At 43.9% G+C, this 10000-nt stretch overlaps 1 protein-coding gene and 1 long non-coding RNA gene across 2 annotated transcripts in view; both read right to left on the bottom strand.

Moving 5' to 3' along the window:
- The window catches only part of plcl1 (phospholipase C like 1), a 77760-nt gene that overhangs the window by 34314 nt on the left and 33446 nt on the right, over positions 1–10000 (bottom strand). The gene's annotated exons all lie outside the window — the stretch shown is intronic.
- The window catches only part of LOC115380007 (uncharacterized), a 19270-nt gene continuing 17545 nt past the window's right edge, over positions 8276–10000 (bottom strand). Inside the window, exon 4 of the long non-coding RNA XR_003930287.1 lies at positions 8276–8286. This is a non-coding gene — a long non-coding RNA (uncharacterized LOC115380007). The remainder of the gene's footprint in view (positions 8287–10000) is intronic.

Raw genomic sequence — 10000 nt, forward strand, 5'->3', positions numbered from 1 at the left:
CCTCCTCCCTTTCTTCCCCTCCCTCCCTCCTTCTCTTCCATCCCAGCATTAGTGCTATCAGGGGAGGCACGGAGGGGTCTTTCGGCTTTGGCCCCCGGGGGCCCTTATCCGAAGCAATGACACACTTCCAAGTCAAGAGGACAGATGTTACATAACGGCTTAAAGCTTCCCGGCTTCTCTGGTGGGCCTCCGACACCGCGGATATCCGCAAACACATGCAGGGATAGAAGCTGAAGCTGGAGCTGAGATTGAGAGGAGAAGGCACGAGAAGCAATAAAAGGGAAAAAAGGAAACAGGAGGAGGGGGAGAGAGAGAGAGAGAGAGAGAGGACTGAGCCGCACGGAGAGGAGATTAAGGGAAGGAGAAGGCACAGAGATAAGGGGAGAGAGAAGAACGGCAGAAGCAGGGAGAGGAGGGAAGATGGAGACGAGAGAAAGGTGGCGATAAAAACAGGAATCGAGGGGAATGAAGACGCACGAGCCGAGCAGGCCCACGTCGAGAAGAAACAGGAGAAGAAGAGAAAGAGAGATGGGGGGGGGTTGAGTTAAGGCAGGAACGTGAGGAAAGAGGAGGAAGAAAGAGCAGAGAGAGGTCAAGGAGGCAGCTTGACACGGCGAGCCGAGCCAAGAAGCCGAGCGGCTTGGAGAAACACAGGATGACATCCGAGCGCTCTATTCCTGTTTTCACTGTGGGAAGAGCACATGAGAAGGAAGATGGAGGGAGAGAGCGAGAGAGAGACAGCCAGCGGTGGAGGAAGGGGAGCGGAGAGCGTTGGATGGCAGCCCCGCGCGCCTCTGAAAAAGGAGATGTTTAGTAAATGACTTGATGAATCTTTCAGAGACAGACGGGGAGGAGAAACAGCCTGTTTTCAATTATTGATTGTCAAGCGCAGGGCATGCATGTGGGCAGTGTATGACCTGCACATCAGAAAGCATATGCACCTATACGATGTGTGTGTGTGTGTGTGTGTGTGTGTGTGTTTGACGGACAGGGAATGAGAGCATGGCTTTGAGTCTCACGTCGCATGTCTGTCCTTGTCCATTCTTCTCTGCGCACACACCAACACTTATGTGAGTGTTTACATGGTTGTGTGTGTGTGTGTGTGTGTGTGTGTGTGTGTGTGTGCATGCTGATTTAAAACTTGCCTCCAAAGCAGCAGAAATGTCTCTTGAAGGCTCTGGTGCAGCCAGTCAGGCAGCGGGCCTGTCAAACAAACCCAGCACCAGCCAAGAGAACAGTTATGCAACCCCAGAACCAACGTACCCACCGTGACATTTCAGAGCACTGACTCCACACTGGATACACACACACACACACACACACACACACACTCTAGCCCTATACACGCCATGCTGCTGTTACACCTCAATATCATCTCTGCTGCTGCCTAGCAACTCCAGGTGAAGGACATTAGATGGAACCGTGAAAAGATAATAGCTTTGTTCTGCTTTTGTTTGTCTGTTTGGGATTGTTTTGTATTTGAACTTCAAGAGAGGAGTCAAGTAGAGAAGAGAAGAGAAGAGAAGAGAAGAGAAGAGAAGAGAAGAGAGGAGATTTTCAAAGAGGATCTGACTCAGTGTGTCTAAGCATCTTCAGACGCGACATTACTGGAGGACAGTTTCCTGCAGAGATGTCTGTGTGTGCGTGTGCTGTGTGTGTGTGTGTGTGTGTGTGTGTGTGTGCATCAACATAAAACACTATCGAAGAGGCAGCTGTTACAATTGCCCACAGACACATGCACATCGCTCCTGTTTCACCTACAAACCGCTCATCACTCTGGAGGGCGGCGCAAAGGTTCATGAAAATGTGTGTTTATGTATTTGTTTATGTGTGCCTGTGTGTGTGTGTGTGTGTGTGTGTGTGTGAGAGAGAGAGAGAGAGAGCCAACACCACATCAGTCACACTGGGCTACAACCAAGGAGCGTCACACCCATTTCCTGTGTGCGTGCCTGTGCCCGAGAGGCTCTCCGTGAACAGGCGTGCGCACGTTATTACAGTCCACTGATCACACCGACAGGCAGCCGCACACACACACACACCTCTCACTTCCTCTCACCTGGCCTCGTACCTTATCTCAATGAGGTTTCTGAACTGGGGGTGCGCTTTAAATACACACAGAAGCTCGGCGAAGCGATACCTCGCGCTTTTTTTTTTTTATCAGCGTCTTTGTGGAAACTTTGCCTCGACATATGACACGCATGAGCGAGTGCCTCCTCTTCATATGTCAAACACTGCACATGAAAACTGTGTTATTTGTCACCTTGTTGTGTGTATCACATGCTCTTTCCAGGCATATATTATATCTTATTTTATCTATTAATACCTAAAACTTTTCTTACAGAATTTTTCTTACATATAAATAAACATTCGCCATGTTTAATCTAATGCATAAATGCTCTGTCCAGGTATATATTATATGTTATTTTATCTATTAATACCTAAAACTAAGAGAAAAGCCATAGTTGCTATGTGCCAGAATTTTTCTTACATATAAATAAACATTCGCTGTGTTTAATCTAATGCAAAAATGAGTTCACGCATTGATGAATAAGCCGACACCCGATGATAAACCTCCCCACAGTATCGCTGATATTGCAAAGCTGGTGCACAAGTGACCTTTAGTGACACACTTTCCTGAAAACACGCCGTTGAGAATTTCTACTGGTATCAAACAATTAAAATTACAGCACGGTCAATTACCTCATCTGATGATTCTTCGCTTTTTTGTTGTTTTTTTCCCTTCTTGTTTTTCTTTGCATGTGAAGATTAAAACCAACCGGCAAGCGTTTTCGTCAAGCCGTATTTAATCTCATGTTCCGTACTGCGGGTTTAATGAAACCACAAAGTAACAAATAAAACTCATATACAGTAGTCCCTCGCGATAACGCGGTTCACCTTTCGCAGCCTCGCAGTTTCACGGATTTTTTTAGTGCAATTTTGCATGCTTTTTTTGTTGTTTTTTACTGGACTTATTTTTCTACGAAGGTTTGAACTTTGAGTGTTTAAACAAGAGAGAAAAGTGAGAAAATGTTAATGCCTGTCTGAGAAAAGTGTATAAAGTGTGTAGTGAGGGGTTTTACAGCCTTAAAACATCTATAATAATTATAAAAAAAAAAATAAAGCAGACTAAAACATCTATAATAATTGTATAAAAATAAAGCGCACTAGGCTACTTCGCGGATTTCGCCTATTGCGGGTTATTTTTAGAACGTAACTCGCGCAATTAACGAGGGACCGCTGTATTCTGTTTTAAAATCAAGAGCAGCTTATAGGAAAGACGTAGTAGTAAAGTGAAAGATATATCAATTAACCTTACACTGACATTTACTTCATTTTCACGTTCTGTCTACCTGTGTCTTGCGCTTTTTTTTTTTAATATAAAAAGTTCATTTAAGTGCAGTACAGCAGATTTATTTTTGCCCTTCATCAGAAGCATGTCTGGCTAAAGAATGAGCTTGCCTAAATAACAATCAAAATAAATTAAATAATTCTGTAACAAAGAATAAAAAAACAAGTAGGAAAACAAAGCACAGGACATAAATCAGACTCAGGATTCATCCTCCCTGCCTGCAATAATCAAACACAAAAACTAAAAGTAAAATGTGGCGAAACACTAAAAACGAATAGAGCATGTATGAAATCATAACATCACAACAGAGACGAGTTTCAGTGGAGCAAAACTATCATATCCACGGTGCCAGGCCTGTCAGTGTGAGGTTCGCCAGAGCAGGGCTACAAACAGCTCAGGGATTAATGGACACGTGAAACCAGAGGAAAAGACAAGGTCAAACACCAGGCCAGCTGCCAGGGACGACGCGCTCGAGTTTCACCACACTTTCATCCTCTCTGCTTGAGAATGGACAGTTCAAATTCGCCGCTTTTACGATAAATTCAATGCGACTGGTAAACCGATCGAGGATAAGGCTTTTCATGCATCCCACTTTTCCCAAACATCAAGTCTGTCGTGCGTTCGACGCCAAGAAGAGGCAACTTCCGGTGGAAAATGAGCTGCTGCGGAGTTTTTCTTGTCCTGTCTTTGTCGACTGCTTGTGTTTCTTGGAAAGGCTTGAATTAAAGGGGACGCCTGTGATGGCTGGAAGTGGTTGCTAGAGGACGTAATGAGACAGATGGAGAGAGAGAGAGAGAGAGAGAGACAGTGCGATAGATAAAGGGAGAGAGAAAGAGAAAGGAAGTCAGAAATTCAATTGATATGGCAGGATTTCCTCACATCTGAGACATTAACAGCCATCAGAAATAAGCTACAGTCCCACCGTGTAAACCCCATTCGGTGCATTCAATATACACACATATATTTATGCGATAAAAGCAGAAAGAGACGGAGGGAGGTTTTTTATGCTTATCTCTGAGATATGCCACTGCAACTGTAATCCTGGAGATGCCTGGGCACAGGATTAAAAAACACAGGTCACCAGCAGTGCCCTCCTTGGAAGAGAAAGCTGCAAGCCCGGATCAAAGCAGCATGGAGAGATGTTAGTTAGTGACCAGAAGCGCAGAAAGGCGTGATGAAAAACAGGCCCTTGCCGAAGAAGTGCAGCAAAATGCCAGTAAGTGAGGCCCTGGAAACTGCCAAACAAAGTCTCACAGCTCTGGCTGCCAGGCTGAGGAGAAACACGAGAGGAGCACGAGCCAAAAGAGTCACAGGAAGGCCTTTCCTAAAAGAGAGAGCAGGGAAACAAGGGAACGACGTCAGACCCCCCACCCAGAGCAGGGATGTATGGGACAAAGAGGCATCACACAGCACCAGTGCCACCAGCACCATCACTGGGGCAGACATCCAAGTCTCAAGCATGACGAGCATATGATGTGTTTACGATTTAAGATGCAGTAAGGGTGTCAGATGGGAGGGCGCACGCTCAAGCGGCTGGCATAGCGTGCAGGAACATCTGCACTGAACGCAGACTGGGAGTCCCCAAGTCCAAACGGGAGACGCTGCCAAGGCGGCGGAGAATGGCACTGGCAGAGCTGGGATCCCGCGGGACTTCAGGTTCCAGACTGACGAGCAGGTGCCGGCTGACCGACGCGGAGCAGAAGACGGTGGGACGTGATCGATGCGGCGATCCCGAGCGACGGTGACGACAACATCAGGGAGACAAGAGCGTGAGGAGCCGGAGAAATACCGAGGGCTAAAGTAAGCAAAACTAGATCGGACGTGGAAGGGGAAATCCGCAGTAGTCGCCGTGGTAACAGGAGCTAGAGGGGCTGTGAGTGGCTCCTGCAGATTCCAGGAGAAACATCTGAGGTCTCAGTTCCAGGAACAGCTGAGATGCTGAGCAGGGCCACCAGACCTGACCTGAGCCTGAGGAGACACACACCAGTATTTAAATCTATTTTATATCCATATAAAACCATCTCTCTCTCTCTCTCTGTATATAAGTGTGTGTCTGTGTCTACATACATACATATACCAGTCTATATCAGCCAATATATATCAGTCTAATACAGTTCAGTGCAACAGCTCTGCCATAAATTCTACCTTTTTATGAAGTTTATAATGTTCGTTTTTTGTTGCCATTGTGGAGAATGTGTCAATTTAATTCTGTCTTTATTTGTTTATTATTGTGGTTGTAGTTTGCACAGGTCTTGTACTGCACTACATTATATGGAGAGGTGTCTAGCTTGTCCTCCCTGTTTATACTTGGCATTGAGCATTATAGTCATTGTAAAACTAAACTTTATGGCAGAACAGTTGTATTGGATTGGATGACATTGTGCAGGTGTACCTAATAAAGTAGCCACTGAGTGTGTGTGTATATGTATATATGCACATATACATTTATGAGACGAGAGACAGAGAGAGAGAGAGGGAGAGAGAGAGAGGCGATGAAGAAGTAGAAATTAAATCAGAAGAAAGACGGAGGCAGATTTGCAGATTTACCCTTATCTCTGAGATAGTTAGAGAAAGGGGAAATGGCCTTGAGAGAGAGAAAAACAGAGTGTGTATGTGTGTGTGTGTGTAGCCTACAGTGCATGTGTGTATGCACAGGTGGTAAGGCGTGATGGGAAAACTAATACGGCAACACTAATCCAACACTCCATACTAGACAGGGAGGTTTTAATGCAATTTTAAAAGTTTAAATAAGCAAAAACATGGCACTAGCGATTGATTTACGAGATTATCCGAGTAGGCCTAATGATGTGAAGGTTTGAAGTCCCTAAGGCAGTTAAAATATGTGACTCGTAAAGAGATATTCTGGACGATAGTAGACGACTTGAAGCTACAATCTGCAATGCATCATTCTCTACATCTGTTTATCATCCACCTACCATGGCCGCAGAACAGAAACCTGTGCATGATCGCTCCTCTTCCCAAATCAGTTCTGGCTAAGAATCCATCACATGAAGAACACTAAAGGGTTTTCCAGCGATGAAACTTAGTGACAGCACCGTCATGCTGGTTAGGGTCACCGTGCTGGGCCGGCCAGCTGGATTAGCTTCTGCTGAAAACAAACCAATCATTCTGTGATTTATTTCCTTGTATTTCTTCCTGAAAAGCCTGTATGTCTTCTTGCTGGAGGGCGCACACAGGCCCAAATTATGCACAAATCACAGATTGTGACGTTCAATTGGCAATTCTCAAAAATTCTTGCCTTTTTTTTTTTTTTTATGTTGGATAAAGTCTATAGTGTCACCGCCTGCACCTCTCCAGAGCACGTCTCCTGGCAATCACTCTGGCATACTTTTGTCATTTTTACTCAAACTCAAGCTACCACTGTGACTGTGACGGCACAGGAGGACGGTGCCATTCAAAAAAAAACACCGATAACCAAAGTGAGGCTCTCTGAAAATCCAGGTCGCAATCCTCCTCCAAGAAAATTGTGGCGTGATTTATAAGGCGTGATAGTGTAGTCTCAACCAACGACAGGAAATGACTCCAAAGCGCAGGGGTTTTTATGGGTTTAAGGAGACGGATGTCGAAATCTGATAACCAGAAGTTACTCATGCTTGGAAACCCTCGCAAAAACAAAATGGCAAACAGCAGTCTGAACTATTCTTACCAGGTAAATGACTGAGAGAGAGTGTAAAAAGTGTTTAGCTGAGGTAAAAGGCGACTGGAATCGGACTCGAACCGGCGTCAGAAATCAAATCTGTGAATTTAACACGACTAACTAGGGCTGGGACGTGTTGTATTTAAGCACAAAGAGTAATTTAACGCCCGTGGCTCTGTGATAGGGATGGGCGATACCACACTTTTAGGATTCGATGCGATACCAATACTTTTTCTTGCATTTTCATCGATACCGACACCGATACTGATCATTTCTTATTGGCAATTTTTTTCATTCAAAATATTATTACATTTAAGACAAATTTCATGACAAATACAGACCATTTATACCATATTTATTATGGTCAATGCATAATAAAACTAAAAATTAAAATAAATAACATAAATATGAATGAAATAAATTAAATATGAACAAAAATTTCCACATTTTCACTGTTATTGTTGCTTTCTTGCACTTTTCTTGTCAAAAAAAGAAAAAAAGACCGATCAGCCATTATTTTCTGTCTCAGCACATAGCCTAGTAAGTGAAGTAAGCTATCTAAAACAGCTGAAAGTTATGCATGCACCCCCAGTTCTTATTTGTTAGTATCGATATTTGTTTAAGGAAATCGATGCCAAATGAGTAGCATGTGAGTATCGATATATCGATACCACAGGATCAATACGCCCATCCCTACTCTGCGAGGTGCAGTTTGTTTCAAGTTTCAGGAGTTCAAGCATGACAGCGCAATCTGCTCGCGACTGGATTTCATTAAACGGAAGCGATGCTAATCAAGCAGATTTGAGTTAATCATCTTTTCATTTAAACCCACCAGCCACATAAAAAAAAAAAAAAAAAAAAACCTGCAGGGATCCACGCCTCAACCCACCGGAGCCTCGATCTTCGCCGGTGACGAAAGGTTGAAATGATGGATGGATGGATGGATGGATGAGAAAGAGGGAAGGGAGGAGGAGGAGGATGAGAGGAGGAGGAGACAGGGGACAGGGTGTTGATGGATAAACTGATGGAGGGCTGGGATAGATAGGTGGCGAGACGGAGGAGAGAGAGAGAGGGAAGAGATAAAGAGACCGAGCGAGTGAGGGAGGGATGGAGTGAGCGAGCGAGCGAGCAGGCGATACGGCAAGCGAGAAAGATTATGATAAATGTCATTCTATTATTGCCTGCGAAGAATTTAGGGCAGCGAAAGAGAGAGAGAAAGAGAGAGAGAGATAAAGAGACAGAGAGAGAGGGCAAGAGAAGATTGAGAGGGAGAGAGTGACTAAGAAAGTGTGTGTGTGGGGGGGGATGTAGTGGAGCGGTAAGTTTAGAAGTGTGTAATGCCATGAAATATTGGAATACACACAACACACACACACACACACACACACACACACTCACAGGCCGACACACACCCAGACGAGGCTGTGGGCAGAAGATGCCGCAGCCACTGAGTGATACAGACGGCCACAGTGAGCCGTGTCGTCTGAGGAGAGGATACAGTGCATGAAGTCTGCGCCATGAAACGGAGGCTCCTGATTGGTCGATCAATTCAATTAGTCAAGAGCCGCGACACTTTATCTGTCGCCTAGCCTTCAACAGGTGTCACACTGACAGCTGATTGTCTGCTGTTACTGTCCATCAGAGGAACTCTACATTTTCAAAAGGGCTTTCCAGGCACTCTGAATATCAGGAAATGTGACAACAAGGGAGGAAATATTACAAATGATTAAAAAAGCCAACATGCTTCGACCATTAACTCCTGTTATGTTCAAATTTACAAACATCTTTTATGTTTTATGTTTTGACCCCAGCAGTTTAAATCTCCACAAAATTATTAGAACTAAAATTGTTACCAAAGTTTATGTGTCAGGTACTTTGTTTCTTTGCTGACGACCTAAATAGCCCTTTAAATAAAACATAACCCCCTCCCACCCCCACTTATACATCTATTACGCAACAATGGAAAAATATGCAAATCGCCATAAAATCTCACTGATTGACCTTAAGTCGGAAAGAAATATTAATTTTTGGTGTTTTAATGGCTTTATATTATTTCTAAGTACAGATTTTTGTTATTTATAACCGATGCGTTACAAAGTGTGTAGAGGACATTGAAAACATATCATCATGTGAATTTCATGTTTACCCGGTTGTACCCATTACATTAGGAAAACTCATAAAATATGAAGCAAAAAAAAAAAAAAAAAAAAAAAAAAGATGTTAATCATTTATTTAGAGACATTAAACATGGGCTTTAACCCTCCAAACAGAATAGGAGGGGTAAAGGGCTTCATCAGATATTTAGAAACAGGAAATGCGGGTGTGGCTTCACCAAGTAGCTGCAACCACCAACTGCAGCTATAGAGTTCCTTGATTGCGCCTCTACTGTCTGTTACTAAAGCCCACAGAACATGTTAAATGTTAAATACATATAACTGTAATGCATAATTAGGCCTATTATTTTGGTAGCAATTCAGCGCATTCAGTCGCAATTTAAGACGTGCAAATGTGTGATTACGTATTCCAAAAGTTTGTCGTCAACGTTACGTCTGACCTGTGTTACAGGCTGGATTTGTCTGGGAATCTGCTCGATCGCTTTGCACCACAAAACAGAAAGAGGGCGCTGTTCGACATTAAAGAGGCGACTATTTTTGAAGACGGATTGCGAAAAAGGGTTTATGGGAAGTGTGGTCCTGATTTTGAGCGGCACTCACAGTGACAGCTCGACTGTAGGCTCTGTTGTTTACTTTAATTTGTACCGAGGAATCAGAATGAAGCTGACAGAGAAGCAGAGTGAAGCCGAGCCGGTAAACAAAACAGGCTGCAAACGAGCACAGATGCAAATTTGGGACTAAAAGAGGAACTAGTATAGGTGGTGTTTGGCAAAGCAGTGACTTGTGGCTAAGAGGTGTGTGTGTGTGTGTGTGTGCGCGTGTGTGTGTGTGTGTATGCATGCATGAGATAAAAATAGCAGGAGAGAGAAAGTGAAAGAG

Source organism: Myripristis murdjan, chromosome 21, assembly GCF_902150065.1.
Source record: "Myripristis murdjan chromosome 21, fMyrMur1.1, whole genome shotgun sequence".
In the NCBI taxonomy this organism is placed as follows: Eukaryota; Metazoa; Chordata; class Actinopteri; order Holocentriformes; family Holocentridae; genus Myripristis; species Myripristis murdjan.